The sequence below is a fragment of the Chiloscyllium punctatum genome, unplaced genomic scaffold (genome assembly GCF_047496795.1).
Source record: "Chiloscyllium punctatum isolate Juve2018m unplaced genomic scaffold, sChiPun1.3 scaffold_173, whole genome shotgun sequence".
In the NCBI taxonomy this organism is placed as follows: Eukaryota; Metazoa; Chordata; class Chondrichthyes; order Orectolobiformes; family Hemiscylliidae; genus Chiloscyllium; species Chiloscyllium punctatum.
This window is the reverse complement of record NW_027309907.1, coordinates 255,146-271,996: the sequence shown is the minus strand read 5'-3', so window position 1 is coordinate 271,996 and position 16,851 is coordinate 255,146. Positions and strand designations below refer to the sequence as shown.

General features: G+C 45.8%; 1 long non-coding RNA gene across 5 annotated transcripts in view; it reads right to left on the bottom strand.

The window, feature by feature from the left end:
• LOC140471861 (uncharacterized) overlaps nucleotides 1-16,185 on the bottom strand; it is a 56,774-nt gene extending 40,589 nt beyond the window's left edge. For 3 of the 5 annotated variants that reach the window (XR_011957228.1, XR_011957230.1, XR_011957226.1), the window contains exons 1-6: nucleotides 16,120-16,185; nucleotides 15,420-15,526; nucleotides 12,582-12,664; nucleotides 9,965-10,072; nucleotides 6,755-6,863; nucleotides 1,588-1,694 (exon numbers count right to left, since the gene is read on the bottom strand). This is a non-coding gene — a long non-coding RNA (uncharacterized lncRNA). Of the gene's footprint in view, nucleotides 1-1,587; nucleotides 1,695-1,834; nucleotides 5,573-6,754; nucleotides 6,864-9,964; nucleotides 10,073-12,581; nucleotides 12,665-15,419; nucleotides 15,527-16,119 lie in introns of all 5 variants that reach the window. The other 2 variants (XR_011957229.1, XR_011957227.1) reach the window with 2 other exon arrangements.
• Nucleotides 16,186-16,851: the final 666 nt, after the last annotated feature.

Below are 16,851 nucleotides of genomic sequence, written 5' to 3'. Positions count from 1 at the left end.
TCATTCCATCAGAGGCATTTCACAGAAAATTGACTGGAATGATCCCTGGTTTGCAGGGATTATCTTTTAAGAAAAGGCTGAAGAAGTTGGGACTTTACTCACTGGATTTGGGAAGAATGAGAAGTGATCTCATTGCAACATGTAGGATTCTTAAGGAGTTTTACAGGGTAAATACTGAGAGGACGTTTCTCATCATGAGGGAGTCTGAAACCAGATTCTGGGATAGTCGCGGAATCACGGGTTCTGTTTTTGATTCGTCAAGTTTAAGGCAACACCGACACAGGTCAGGGTTTCATTAGCAATGGAGCTGGGGTGAGGTGGAGACAAGCAACATTTAAAAGATTGGAATTCCTGGTGTTTGTGATTGTGTAAATGTCTGATCAGAAGGTCACCTTGGGGTCAGAAATGACAGCAATATTGTGAAGAGTGTGGTTCTGTCTCAGACAGTTCCCAGGGAGAGGGAGGGGCTCAGCAGTAAGGGAAAGTAATTTGTAATAGCAACTGAAGACAATGGGTTTAACCATTGCAACGTTCCGTTGCAGGAAATTGCAGCCAATCCCGTAGTGGGAGTGTGATGAGCAGTTTGATAACTGAGTAATGGAGAGGGATGATGGGGAGGGAGAGCTGGGCATTGTCAGTGTACATGTGAAACCTAACACGGTGCTTTTGGACGATGTCACCTCCTGGCAGTATGTAGGTGAGAAACAGGAGGGACCAGGGAGAGATCCTTAAGGGACACCAAATACAAGGAATTCAGAAAGGAAAGGGAGAGTCGGGATGGAGTAGGTTTTTGCATAAACGACGTGGTCAAATATTAGTTTGTAGCAGAATGGGAGAGAAGGACATAACCAGAAAAGACAGACAGGTAGAACAAGGAACAATATCTGTGATTTGGGGAGGGGGAGTGATGAGGAGGAGGAGCAGCCCAACTCCAAAAGCACTATTCCTACATCAGTGACATCACCCAACTCCACCCTAGTCTCAGCTCATTTACTGAAATACTCGTCCATCCCTGTGTTATCTCCAGACTTCATTATCCAAACACACTCCTGGCCAGCCTCCCACATTCAACTTACATGCACTCTCAAGAGTATCTAAAACCCTACTGCCTAAGTGCTCACTTGTACCAAAACTTGTTGATTCATCAAAAGGCTCCTATTAACAAGCAACAATTTAAAATTCTCTCCCTTGATGTAATTCCTGGCTGTGAACATCCCTGTCTCCCTGCACCACACAACCTGTGAGATCCCGACAACTCATTTTCTTTCAGACTCCCAACAATGTGTTTATTCATTGCTTCACAGTCTGGCTGTTTCTACTGTTGCCAAGGCAACACGGTCTGGAATTCCCACCCTAACCCCCTCAGACCTGCTTTCCTCCTTTAAAGGTAATACTGAAAACCTGTTTATTTGGCAATTCTTTTGATCACCTGACCTAATATCCCCATCTGTGGCCTTATATCAGAAGTTCTCAATAGTATTTCTGTGGAATTATAAACATGATAAAATAAAACAAACTGTTGTTGATTTGCACACATATTGTCAACTCTTCACTGTCGCTGAGTGAACAATCTATAACAGCTCTTACCCAAACACATTGTGGGAGCACCTTCACCACACGAACTGCAGCTGTACAAGGAAGTCAAACATCACCTTCTCTATAGGCAATGGGGCTTTGGCACTGATCACTAGTGTCTGTGGAGGGAGAAACACACAGTTGATATTTCAGGGAGTGCAAAATGCATTATAGGGAGGGAAAATGGTGCGGAATTTGGGATTTTCAAATTTGTGTTTTACAATGTGCACAAAGTTCTGTTAAACCTCTCATCACATACCATGAAAATTTCCTCCTCTTCCTGGTGAATATGTCTTTCCTTTCCCCGGCCCTTCACCTTCACACATTTCCAATGCCTTGCTCACTACACTGTGCTGTCCGTGAAGTTTATCACGTGGTTGAGTATTGTCCCGCCCCTCATTCACTCCAATTGGTTGAAGGACCAACCAGCACCTCTCGCCCCGTTCCCCCACTCTTATTGGTCCTGCGCTGACATCAATAATCCGAGGCCCATTGTGGGCTGGAGCATGCTCAGTGCTTCCTGATTTTGCTGCTGTTCATCAGGGATAAGAGAGAGAGAGAGAGAGAGAGAGAGGGCTCATCCCTATTTCTCCTGATGTCAGACAATAACAACAACTACCTGCATTATATGGAGCCTTTCACATTGACAAATCTCCGAAAATGCTTCATGAATGATGGAAATGTTGATTAAAGGGAACGATTTTTAGATACATCTTTAAGGCGGAGTGAGGGAGTTAGGGAGGATATTCCAAAGGTTTGTGTCCTCGGCAGCTCCAATCGTGGAGTGATACAGGCGGGCAACAGCTTACAATGGAGACAGTTAGTGGCTAACCATAGTTTAACAACCTCATGTCATAGCCCCCTACCCCACACACCAGGCCTCGTTCTTACAGCCTGCCATTACACGCTACCTATGGTTCGCCACTAACAGCTAAGCACCCTCCCCCAGCCAGATTGTTATCCACTCCTTTACCCAACCGTTCTTCTCACTCTATCCCCACCTATCCTTTACTCCTTTTATCCTCCCCCCACACTTTCGTCTGCACATAAACTGACTTTTTTTCTCAGTAACATCTGTCCTGAGGAAGGGACACTGGGTCTGAAACTTTAACTCTGATTTCTCATCACAGATGCTGCCAGACCTGCTGAGCTTTTCCAGAACTTTCTGGTTGTTGTTTCTGATTTACAGCATCTGCAATTCTTTTGGTTCTAATTTCCCGGGAGTTTGTAATTCAGGTCAAACAGCCTCTGTCCCAGTCTCTGCTGTCTCTCCCACCCCCAAACAGTGACACTGCACCTGCACAGCTCATGGACAGGTGCTGTCTTGCTGGCCACACGCCTCATTCACTCCCATTGGTTGCAGGACCACACAGCCTCTCCTCCCATTGGTCTGGAGCTGCCGTCAATCAGCCGGGCCCCATTGTGATGAGAGTGGAAGGCTCCTCCCTCTCTCTGCCCTGAGATGTGCATCATTCACAGTGAATGGGGCAGTACCACAGAGCACAGGGCCTGGGGGCTATTCAGCCCATTGGGGCTGTACTCACTCCCTCTGGAGATGTTGCAAATCTGTCCCAAGTCCCCTCCCATGTGCCCACGGCCCCCCAAATCTTACCTTAAAAAGTAAAAATTCCAAGTCTGTTTCAGAAGACCTGCTGAATCTGTGACATTCAGACTGTTCCAGATGCTCAGAACTTACTGAATAAAATAGTGTTCACATTTTCACCTTGTATTATTTGCCAAATACTTGAAAGTAGTTACTAAAAATTGTGACAGTGTTAACAATTCCTCTCTCCGCAAATTCAAGACCTTGGAACCAAATCTGCACCAGGTTGAAATCACTGCTTCACCTTCTCAGCTCCAAGGATAATTATCTGTGCTTCAGTTAGCTCTCCACAAAAGACAGGAATGCATCTTAATTTATTAGGATCAAAGAAACAGACCTTCGGTCCAATTCGTCCGTGCCAACGAGGAATCCTAAACGAATGGATTCCTATTTACCATCTATTGGCCTGCATCCATCAAAACCCTTCCTATTCATGTACCCAATTGGAAGCCTTTTAAATGTTGTGATTTTTCAGCCTCCACTACTTCATCTGGTAGCCCCTCCCATACACACACCACACTCAGCTTGAAAACGTTGCCACTTAGATCCCTTTTAAATCTTTGCCCTCTCAACTTAAACCCAGGTGCTCTAGTTTTGGACCCACCTAACCTGAGGAAATAGGACCCCGGTTGCTCACCTTATTCACGCCCCTCGTGATTTTAGAAATCTCCATGAAGTCACCTCTCAGTCTTTGACTCTCCAGAGAAAATAGCCCCAGCCCATTCAGCCTCTCCCTGTAGCCCAAATCCTCCAATCCTGGCAACGTTTTTGTAAATCTTGTCCAAACCTTTTCAAGTTTCACAACATCCTTCCCAGAACAGAGTAATTCAAACTGAAAACAGAATTCCAGAAGTGGCTTAATCAATGTCCTCTCCAGACACAATATGGCGTCCCATCTTCTGTATTCAATGCATTGACCAATAACGGAGAGCATTAATGGAGTCCCATTTGCCAGCGGTTCACCCTTATCCCTCTAAATCCTTCCTCTTCATGTGCCCAATCAGATGCCTTTTAAATGCTGCAATTGTTCTAGCCTCCACCCCTTCCCTCTGGCCGTTCATTCAATACTTGCAATGCCCTCAACATGAACAAGATGCCCCTTCGATCCCTTTTAAATCTTTTCCCTTTCACATTAAGCCTGTACCCTCTAGTTCTGGACCCACCGAACTTGGGAAAAAGTCCCTGACTGCTCACCTTATCCATGCCCTTCATGATTTTATAAGATCACCTCTCAGTCTCCAACCCTCCAGGGAAAATATTCTCAGCCTATTCAGCCTTTCCCAATAGCTCAAACCGTCCAATCCTGGCAAAGTCCCTGCAAATGTTTTCTGAACCCTTTCAAGTTTCTCAACATTATTCCAAGAACAGGGAGATTGGAACTGAAAACAGAATTCCAGAAGAGCTGTAATCAGCGCCCTGTACAGCCACAATATGACGTTACAACAGCTGCATTCAATGCATTGACCAATAACGGGGAGCGTACAGAATGCTGCATTTACTACCCCGCCTACCTGTGACTCTACTTTCAAGGAACTATGAACTTGCACTCCAAGGTCCCTTTGTTCAGCAACGTTCCCCAGGACTTTACCATTAAGTGTATAAGTCCTGCCCTGATTTGCCTTTCCAAAATACAACAGCTCGCATTTATCTAAATTGAACTCCGTCTGCCATTCCTTACTCCAATGGCCCATCTGATCAAGATCCTGTTGTAATCTGAACTAACCTTCTTCACTGTCCACTACACCTCCAATTTTGGTGTCTTCTGTAAACCTACTGACCATACCTCACATATTCACATCCAAGTCATTTATTTAAGGGCCCAATATCCATCCTTGCAGCACACTTCTGCTCACAGGCCTCCAGTCTGCAAAGCAACCCTCCATCATCATCCTCTGTCTCCTACCTTCAAGACAGTTTTGTAATGGCTTGCTCTCCCTGCATTCCATGTTATCTAACCCTGCGAACCAGTCTGCTTTGTGGAACCTTGTTGAATGTCCATAAAACAACATTCACCGCCTGGCTTAATCAATTTTCTTTGTCACTTCAAAACACTCACTCAAGTTAGTGAGATACAATTGTGCATGTACAAAGCCACATTGACTCTCCCTGTCATTCCTTACCTTTCCAAATAGATGGATATCCTGTCCCTCAGAATCCCTTCCAACAACTTGCCTGCCACTGACTTCAGGCTCACTGTTTTCTTGTTCCATGGCCTCTCCTTACCACTTTTTAGAAAATAATGGCACCTCACCTGTCGCTATCAACGATACAAATACCTCAGGAGAGGCCCAACAATCAGTTCCCTAGATTTCCAGAAAGTTCCAGGATACACCTGATCAGGTTCCAGGGCTTTATCCACCTTGATGCGATTTAAGACATCCAGTACCACCTCCTCTGTAACATGGACACTTTTCAAGTTATCACTGTTTATTTCTCCAAACTCTCAAGCTTTCATATACTTGTCCAGCAAAAAATGACATGAAATATTTGCATTTCGTTCGCACCCGCTGTGGTTGCATAGACAGCCTTGTTGACCTTTAAGGGGTCCTATTCTCTGGTCCAGTTAATCTTTTATCTGTGATATATTTGTTTAATCTCTTTGGATCCTATTCCAGGACATCCCAGAAAGGCCGACTTCAAGGACCGTAATTTTCCTCTGACTTGATCAACAATGCCCTCCAACACATACCCTCCACTTCCTGCACCTCCGCCTTTACCCCACCCCTCCAGACACAATAAAGAATATAACCCTGCGGTCTTCACCTTCCACCCCACTAATCTCCAGATACAGCGCACTAACCTCTGTTATTTCTGCTACCTAAAGTCAGACCCCACCACCAGAGACATATTTCCCTCCCCCCTCTATCTGTGTTCTGCAGAGACCATTCCCGCTGCACCTCCCATGTTCGGTCCACACCCTCCCACCAACCCACGCTCCACACCCTTGACCCTCCCTTACCGCCACGGGAGATTTAAAACATGCGGCCACACCTCCCTCTGACCTCTGTCCGAGAACCCAAAAGGATCTTTTCACATCAGGCAGAGATTTGCCTGCACATCCCAAAACCTCATATACTGCATCTGGACACTATGGGAAATTTAACGTGGTTTAACTAACCTACACATCTTTGGACTGTGGGAGGAAACTGGAACACCCGAAGGAAACCCTCACAGATACTGGGGAGAATGTGCCAACTTGAACACAGGCAGTCACCTGAGGCTGGAATCAAACCCAGGTCCCTGGTGCTGAGGCAGCAGCACTAACCACTGAGCCACAATACTGTGGGATCTTTGGTGCTGATGTGCTGCCCCACTGATACCTCAGTCACTCACCCTGCCTCATTTCCTAAGAGGCAGTGATGACGGAGTGAAATTATCACTAGACAGTTAATCCAGAGACCCAGATAACATTCTGGGGACCCGGGTTTGAATCCCATCACGGCAGATTTTAGAATGTGAATTCAATAAATGTCTGGAAAAAAATAATCTAGTGACGACAAGGAATCCATTGTCAATTGTTGGAAAAACCAATGTGGTTCACTCACGACCTTTAGGGAAGGAAAGTGCCATCCTTACCTGGTCTGGTCTGCATGTGACTCCAGATCTATAGCAACGTGGTTGACTCTTAACTGCCCTCTGGGTAAACGCAGCAATAAATGCTGGCCGAGCCAGTGACAGCCTCATCCTGTGAATGAAGAAAGAAAACAGGTCAGGTTTTGTTCCTTCTCTAGTAGGTACATCCTACAAACTGAATCTGATATGTTCTCGTACACACTGAACAAATACCTTTCCATCCAAGCCCTTAACACTACAGCACTCATAGGCCATGTTGGTAAAGTTAAAGCCACTTGTCATTGCATCCATATTATTCTTACAGATAATGGAGGTCTCCTGGTAAAATTGTGTCTCAATTCCCCGCTGACTATTGGGAGAGAATCTATAATACAATCCCAGTAAGATGGTCATCCTTTTCTTATTTCTCAGTACCAACCAAATAACTTGCCTGGAGGTACTCCCAGGAATATCCTCCCGAAGCCCAGCCATAATGTTATCCCTAAGCAAAAACACCTCTCTCCCTGTTCTGTTGGCTCCTTTCTATCCTTGCTATAGCATCTATATCCTGGAACATTAAGCTGCTAGTCCTATCCATCCCTGAGTGATGCCTCTGTAATTGCTGTAATATTGCTGCCATGTTCAAAACCATACCCTGAGCCCACCTGCCTGACCTGTCAGGTCTCTTGCACTGAAATAAATGCAGTGCAACTGGTCCGTCCCACCTCATTCTGTGACTTGCTCTTGCCTGCCTTGACAGTCTGACTGGTGAACAGTACCAGCCTCAGACTCACCTCTTTTCTCACTATCTCTTTAGGATTACCCCGACTCCCTCACTGGTTTAATGCCTCCCCAGTAGCACGAGCAAATCTCCCTGCTCGTCAGAACCCCATGCTTTCCCCTTCCTATGCCATTGGTACCGATGTACAATGTCTTCCCACTGGTTATTTTCCCTTTTGAGAATATTCTGCTCCCTTTGAGAGACATCCTTGACCCTGGCACCAGGGCCGCACCACCCCATTCTGATGTCTCACTGTCAGCTGCAGAAACGGCAGACTGTGCCCCTGACTAGAGAGTCCCCTATCACCATCGATCGTGTGGAACTGGATATACCTCACATTACAGTAGAGCCAGTCTCAGTACCAGTAACTTGGCTGTCAGTGTTACATTCCCCTGAAAGTCTGTTACCACCTACATTTTCCAAAACAGTATACTTTTTTGAGAGGGGGGATAGCCATAGAAGACTGCTGTACTACCTGCCTACCCCTCCTAGCTTTCCAGGAGGTAACCCACCTACCTGACTGTATCTGCAGTATCCTGCAATCCTGAGACTGCGACCTAACACACCCCCAGGCTCCTGTCAATTCCTCACTGCCTTTAATCACTCCTCCACCAATCCATGCATTCCAATAGGATTTGCAATCACACTTCCTGCAAACAATCATCAGGATCATTGAAACTCTCCCTAATCTCCCACATCCGACAGGAACAGCACGCCACTCTACAACAGGCCATCTCTCCGCCTTAACAATCTACAGACCAAGACAAAGGCACAGTCTTACTGCTCGAAAAATACTGCCCGAGAATAACTTAATGCTTACGGTTCATATCTTAAACATTTAATCAAGAGACCGTAAGACATTAAAAAGAAATCCTCACCTTACTCACTATTGTAGATTTAATAAAATTAAACCGACTAAGATTGATATTTGAAGAGACTGAAACTCACTGAGCTGATTCCCGGCTCTGAGTACTTCCAAGGGTGAGGTCTCTCTGAGGACAGCTATGAAATGTCTCTGTTTCTCTTCTCTGCCCACTCCATTTCCAGAGAGGTTTTTAACTTCACAGCAAGTCAGCTCAGAGAGGTCACTGCTTGGTTTTATTCACTGGGGGTTGCCTTTGCTGCCCAGACCAGTATTTATTGGCCACCTTTACTTGTCTTGGAGAAAGTGGTGGTTAACCGCCTCCCTGAAATGCTGCAGTCCATGTACACCACAGTGATGTTTGGACAACAGTCCCCCTCTGGCCCCACAACCCTCCCTGTCTCTGTAATCCCCCTCCGAAATTACATGTGCGTGGCGTACGATTTTTATCTGGATTCATTTTTGTTTAATAAACCCCGCCCCCTCAAAAAAGTGAAATATTTCGCCCCCAAACAAACTTCTGTTAATTGACCTTTTGGAGAGGCTGACACATGGACGTTGTAGTATTTTATCTCACATTGTACACATAGAATGATGGAACTTTCTTTTAAACATTGCTAAAAAGGGAGGTAATGGCTTAATGGTATTCCTGCCAGATGAGTGCTATGTACAGTGTTCCGAGGATTAGGGTTAGAATCCCAACATGACTGATGGCAGTATCAGAATTCAATACTATCTAGAATGAAAAGGCGAATGACGACCATGAAACTATTGTTGATGGTTAGAAAACCCATCTGGTTCACTAATGTCCTGTAGGGAAGGAAACGGTCATCCTCACCTGGTCTGACCTTCATGGGACTCCAGACCCACAGCAATGTGGTTAACTCTCAACTGCCCTCAGGAAAAGTACTTTAAAAACTGTTAACAAATACTCCGCAGGTATCACTTAAAAACTGGCTATTCCCATTGGGACTGTGAATTTCTGAACGGCCTGAACTAAAACGGAGTTTCAGCTTCACCTTCTCCCTGTCTCACCTCACTCTGTTTACACCCAACTCCAGAACACTCTCATTGAGCCAAGCAGCCCTCACAGTGCAGCCCTGTCATTTTCATTGTCTGCTCACACCTACACTGCCCTCAGCCTCCTGTCCTGTTCCAATGCATCTCAATGGGAGCTCAGGGAAAGCACCTCATCTTTCAATTCAGCCCTTTGTAACCCCAGAGTCAACATGGACCTCAGCAGTTTCTGGATGAATGGACAGTTGTCAGAAGCTGGAACATTCCACCTGAAAAGGTGCTGGAATTTGAGTCCAAAAGGACTTTTAATGGGAAGTTTGCAAGTAATTGAAAATATGAAGTTTACAGATTAACATCATGAAGTGGGTGATTGGGTCTAAATCTGAGTGTTCTTAGAAAGAGACGAGGTGTAATTTGGATAAATCTGTGCTCCCTCTCAGGCCAATATCTCCTTCCTCAGCTGCAGGGCCCAGAACACAGCACACACCCAAAGGGTGATCAAACCACGAATTTGTACATCTTTCTGCTTAACAAAAATATTGGAGATATCTTCCCACAAACAGAACAGACAAACCTTTCTCCTTCCACAGTTAAATGCCAATGGTATTCAGATCCTGATGACTCCATTGACTGTAAAAACTTGCTTTTGAGATCCCAGCCTCAATCATTCTGATTTAATATCCTATGAAATGAATTCACAAAACAAAACTCACAGTCAGTGCAGGAAGAATATAAAGACATACTTTTTTCTTGGTATGTGCTTGATGTGTAAATGCTTCTCATCAAGTTGCACAGCGCACCCCCACCCCCCCCCCCCCCCCCCCCATCCTATGAAGGGGACTTGCACATGTGCCTCACTGTACCTTACCCCCAGTAAAGATGGCGGCCATTTCCCAGGACCTTTCACCGCCTGAGGGCCGCAGCCATTTTCCCATCTGCCGCAAACGCGGGATTAAGCGTTTCAAATTCAGACTTACGAATCGCACAGAGTGTAATTAAAATTTCCCAGTCTAAAGTGACTCATTATCCCTCCCTGTCTCTGAGGCCACTCTCCCCTTCCGTGTTTGTGTCTCCCACATTCACCAACAGCCGTGTCACGTGGCACTGCATCGGTTGAGTTACTGGTGACGTGTCATCCCACTGGCCACGCCCCTCATTCACTCCCATTGTTTGGATGACCAGCTGGTTCCACTTGGTCCACCAGTCCCACCACCTTTTCCTATTGGTCCGAAGCTGCCATCAATCAGCTGGACCCCATTGTGAGGTCAGTGGTGGGATCCTCCCCCTGTCTGAATCAAATCCAGAAGGTGTATGGATGGTGTCAATCAGGAACAACAAGCAGAAGGTGCTGGGAAAGCTCAGCAGGTCTGGCAGCATCTGGGAACAGAAATCTGTCCAGTGGCTCTTCCTCAGAACCGATGGGAGCTGGGAAAATTAGAATCCTGACAGTGTGGAAACAGGCCATTCAGCCCAAAAGTTCCACAGCGTCCCTCCCACCCAGACCCATTCCCCAACCCTATTACTGTATATTTATCACAAATAATGCACCTAACCTACACATCCCTGAGCATTATGGGAAATTTAGCTTGGCCAATTCAACTAATCTGCAGATCTTTGTACTGCAGGAGATAGGGGTTAAAGAGTAAATAATAGGCAGGGACAGAACCCAAAGAGAGACCAGAACATTTGGAAAGACAAAGGAGTGGATTACCATCTGGCTGGGGGGGAGGGGGGGGTGCATAGCTGTTAATGGAGGGGACAGGAACCTGTGTCTGGCAGCATCTCAGTGGAGGGGCTGGAAATGGAAGCTGATGATCTACGTTCTGCTGCAAAAACAGACCCTGAGCTTCCAGCTGCCTGCCACTTTAACACACGAGTCTGTTCCCTGGCCAACATCTCTGTCTCATGCTTACTGCAGTGTTCCAGTGAGGCCAGAACATACCAAATGGCCCCGTATTTCAAGGACTGCAATTTCCCCTCCCATGTGGTCAATACAATCCACTATATCTCCTCCACTTCCCGCACCTCTGCCTTTGAAACCCACACCTCCAACTGCAACAAGGATAGAACACACCCCTAAGTCCTTATCTTCCACCCAGATACAACACATCATCTTCTGTCATTTCCACTAGCTACAATCAGACCGCACCACCAGATTCTTAAGGGGTTTGACAGAATAAATATTGATGTGTCTGAAGGTAAGTACTGAGGGGGGAGTTTGAAACCAGATTCGGAGTCAGTCACAGAATCAAGGGTTCTGTTTCGGATTCGTCAAGTTTAAGGCAACACAGACACGGGTAAGGGGTTTCAGTAGCAATGGAGCTGGGGTGAGGAGGAGACAAGCAACGTTTAAGAGATTGGAATTCCTGGTGTTTGGGATTGTGTAGATGTCTGATCAGAAGGTCAGCTTCGCGTCAGATATAACTGCAATACTGTGAAGAGTGTAGTTCTGCTGCACAGTTCCCAGTGAGAGGGAGAGGCTCAGCTGTTAGGGAAAGGAATTTGTGAGGCAATGGGTTTACCCACTACAATGATTCATTGGAGGAAACTGCACCTCATCGAGTAGTGGGAATATGGTAAGCAGTTTGATAACTGAGTAACAGTGGAGTAATGGAGAGGGATGATGGGAAGGGAGAGCTGGGCATCGTCAGTGTACATGTGAATCCCAACATGGTGCTTTTGTACAATGTCACCTCCTGGCAGTACGTACGTGAGATACAGGAGGGACCAAGGACACCAAATGCAAGGAATTCAGAAAGGAAAGGGAGAGTGGAGATGGAGCAGGATTTTGGGAGAGAAGGACATAACCAGAAAAGACAGAACAAGGAACAATATCTGTGAATCGGTGAGGGGGACTGATGAGGAGGAGGAGGAAAGAGAGTTGGAAAGTCTGTAGTTTAGTGAGATTAGGGTAAAGGGTGAAGGTGAGCTCTGATAAGGCTTGACATGAGACTGGAGGAAGATGTAAGTTTAGGACAAAACCAGGAACACCACTTGAGGCAGTTTGGCTTGGCGGGCGAGTGGGAGGGAGGGAAGCTACAGATTGGATTATCTCAGTCTTAGTGACAAAGAAACTCCATGTGCTCCAAACTCTTGTTGTTGGAGAGAAGGATGGAGGAGACAGGATGATGAACAGTGTTTCACAAAGAAACAAAACCTGGGTAAGTGATATTAAAAGCGAGTGAACAAACCTAATGTATTTAACTTTTATCCAGAATATTAAAACAAACGACTGAAGTCCTGGTTCGAATCCCATCTTGGCAGATGGCGGAATCTGAATTCAAGAAAAAATAACTGGAATTAGGAATCTCCTGGTCTCCATGAAACCATTGTCAATGGCGGAAAAAATCCTGCCAACCTGACAGTGGCCCAGCCAGCTACTCACTGTATTAATCACTGCAAAATTTCAACAAAGGAATGAAACTGGATGGACCACTCGGCATCTAAGAAGGTACCATTTAATACAACCACAGAATCAGCCCTCTCGATGGTGCAATGTCCTCCAGACTAACATCTGGATTTTGGGGCCAAAATGTGCAGAGCTGTCTCACAGACCAATCAAGGAACAGCCTGACATAGTCATACTCATGAAATCAACCCTTACAGACAATGACCAGACACCACCACCACCATCACCATCATCATCCCTAGATATTGAGATTGTGGTGATGGAAAAGCACAACAGGTTAGTCAGCATCCGAGGAGAAGGAGAATCGATGTTTCGAGACTAAGCCCTTCATCAGCCTGACCTGCTGTGCTTTTCCAGCACCAAACTCTTGACTCTGACCTCCAGAATCTGCAATCTTCACTTTCTCCTGAAATCTCTGGATATGTCCTGCCCCACCAGCAGGACAGACCAGGCAGAGGTTGTGGCACAAGACAGGGAGGATTTGCCCTGGGAGTACTCAGCATTGACTCCGGACACCAGGAAATCTCATGGCTCCTGCTGATTACCACGTACTGTCCTCCCTTGGTTGATGGATCAGTTCTTCTTCATGTTGAACAACATTTGGAGGAAGCACTGTGGAAGTAAAATTTTGTAAAACGTACTCTGGTACAGGATTTCAATGTCCACAATCGAGACTAACTCTGCAACAGAATTACTGACTGAGCTGGTCAGGTCCTAAAGGATATAGCTGCTCAACTGAGTCTGCAGCGGGTGGTGAGGGAACCAACAAGAGTGTAAAACATACTTGATCTCATTGTTATGAATTGACCAGCTGCAGAGACATCTGTCCATGACAGTATCGGTACGAGCGACCATCACACATTCCTTTTGGAAACACAAGTCTTGGCTTAAAGTTGAGAAAAACCTCCATTGTGTTGAGTGACACTATCACCGTTCTAAATGGGACAGACTTTGAAGAGATGTAGGATCTCAAACTGGGTATCTCTGAGGCACTGTGGGACATCAACAGCAGAACTGTACTCCAGCACAATCTGTAATCTCATGGGTTTGTAAATCCCGCTCTCACCCATCACAATGTACAGTAAAGGAGGGCATGCCAAGAGCAGCACCAGGCATACCTAAAAATGAAGTGCCAACCTGGTGAATCTACCAAACAGGACCATCTGCATGTCAAACAGCATCAGCAGCAAGCCACAGAGCGAAGTGATCCTACATCCAATGGAACAGATCGGAGCTCTGCAGTTCTGCCACACCCAGTTGTGAACAGTGATGGACAATTAAACAACTCACTGGAGGAAGCATCACAGATATCCCCACCCTTACTGATGGAGGGGCCTCACACATCCATGCACCAGATAAGATGACAGCATTTGCAGCAATCTTCAGCCAGAAGTGCAAAGTGGGATGATCCATCTCAGCCTTCTCCAGTGGTTTCCAACATCACAGATGTGAGTTTTAAGCCAGTTCGATTCAGTTTGAATAACATCAAGAAATGGTTAAGTAGTGCAAAGGCTACATGCCCTGCCAATATTCTGGCAATAATACTGATGGTTTGAGCTCCAGAACATGCCACCCACCAAGCCAAGTACCGCTCCAGCACTGGCATCTACCGACAATGTGGAACATTGCCCAGGGATGTTCAACACAAAAACACAGGGCAATCCAACCCAGGCAAGTTCCATCTATCAATCCACACTCGATCAGCAGGAAAGTGATGGAAAATGTCATCAATAGGGCGACCAAGCAGCAACTGCTCAGCAACAGCCAGCTGAGTGACACTCATTTTAGGCTCCACCAGGGCCACTCAGCTCCCGATTGTGTTACCGCCCTGATTCACAATCTGGCAACCAGCTGAATCCCAGAGGTGAGGTGAGTGTGACAACTCAGTCCCACTCCAAGATCACGAATTCTAGCTGATCTCATCTCAGCTCATATACTGAAACTCTCATCCATTGTGTGTTATCTCCACACTTCATTTTCCAAACACACTCAGGGCCAGCTTCCCACATTCAACCTCCCTGTAATCTCAAGAAAGTCTAAATCTCTGCTTGTTGATTCATCAAAAGGCTCCTAATTAGAATAAACAGCATACAGCCATAGAGATGTACAGCAAGAAAACAGACCCTTCGGTCCAACCCGTCCATGCCGATCAGATACCCCAACCCAATCTAGTCTCACCTGCCAGCACCTGGCCAATATCCCTCAATTTAAAATTCTCACACTTGATTTAATTTCTGGCTGTGATAATCCCTAGCTCCCTACACCACACACACTTTGAGACTTCGACAACCCATTTTCTTCGAGACTCCCAACCATTTGTTAATTCATTACTTCACCTGTGTGGCTGTTTCTACAGTTGCTGAAGCAGCATGGTCTGAAATTCGCAGCCAAAACCTCACAGGTCTGCTTTCCACCTTTAAGACATCCCTCAAAACCTGCTTTTTGGCAATGCTTTTGGTCACCTGACCTAATATCTCCATCTCTGGCCTTATGTCTAAAGTTGTCAATAGTATTTTTGTGAAATTATTAGCATGATAATAAAAATACAAACTGTTGTTGATTTGGACATTAAATTCAGATCTTTACTGTTGCTGAATGAATACTCTGTAATGTCTCTTACCCAACCACATTGTGGGAGCACCGTCACCACACAAACTGCAGCTGTACAAGAAAGTCAAACATCACCCTCTCCACAGGCAACAGAGTTTTGGCATTAATCACTGGTATCTGTGGAAGGAGAAACACAGTTGATGTTTCAGGGAGTGCAAAATAAATCACAAGGAATGAAAATGGTGCAGAATTTGATAGTCAGAAATGGAAGGAAAATACACTTGCTTTTTGAAAAAAAGAATTCTTGACTGTCAAAAATATTCAAGAAAATAATAATCTGATAATAGAGCAGCACATGATCAGGGGCTGGGCCGCAGTGAAAAACCCTTTGACTATAAATTACCTTCGAGACTGACGAAGCTATATATTGACAAAGTGGTTATGAGGGAGCCCAGAGGTGAATCAGAGCAGTATTGACTGCTATGATCCCAATGACTCTATACTAGAGAAAGGCTGCACATGCGCCTTGCTGCACCTTGACCCCTACAAAGATGGCGGCCGCGCACTTGTCCAGTGAATCCTTGTCCCGATTAAAGATGGCGGCGCTCACTCAGGCCCGCAGCCGCGCTGAGGCAATTCCCCATTTACTGCAAACACGGGAATGGGACGTTCAAATTTGTGTTTTCCGACGTGCACAATTTGTTTGTAAAACCTCTCCGCTCATAGCAACACAGTTTTTCTCCCGTTTCCCTATTTATTTATTTCCTTACCGGATCCTTTCTCTCCATAACTTCCAGAGCATTCATTACGGCGACTCTGCGCCGCACGAGGGGGATCACATGGTTTAGTTTAGCTCCGCCCTTCATTTACTTTGATTGGTTGGAGGACCAACATCCCGCTAGGTCCTCCAGCTCCGCCCACCGTGCTTTCATTGGTCCGGTGCTGACATCAATCACCCGCGGGTCACTTTGTTAGCGAGAGCATGCGCAGTGCAGCCTGCTTTTGCTGATATGTTGGGTAATGTGATGGGAGAGTTTCCTTTGTGTGAGCTCTGCAGTAGATTTCCTGTATTCATGGAGGGAATTGCCTTTCTACTCATGACTGTATAGGTGTGATTGATGAACCAATGCCATCTGAACCAGTACATAAACACCCCATTTTCACAACATCTGAGATCTTTAGCACATTGTATCACACTCTTCTTTGGAGACAACAAAAAAACATGAAACGGCGCCTCAAGGAATCGGAGCAGGAGTAGGGCATTCATCGCCTTCAGCTTGTTCCCCCATTCTATCAGATCATGGCTTGGCCAACCCAGACCTCAACACCTCTTTTTTGCTTGATCCGCATAGCCCTCAACTGCTCAATCTTTCAAAAATCTATCTGCCCTCTTTTAAAATAATTTGAGTCAGAATCACAGATACCCTACTATGTGGAAACAGGCCCTTCAACCCAACAAGCCAGAACAACCCCCAAAGAGTAACCCAACTATTCCCCTCCCA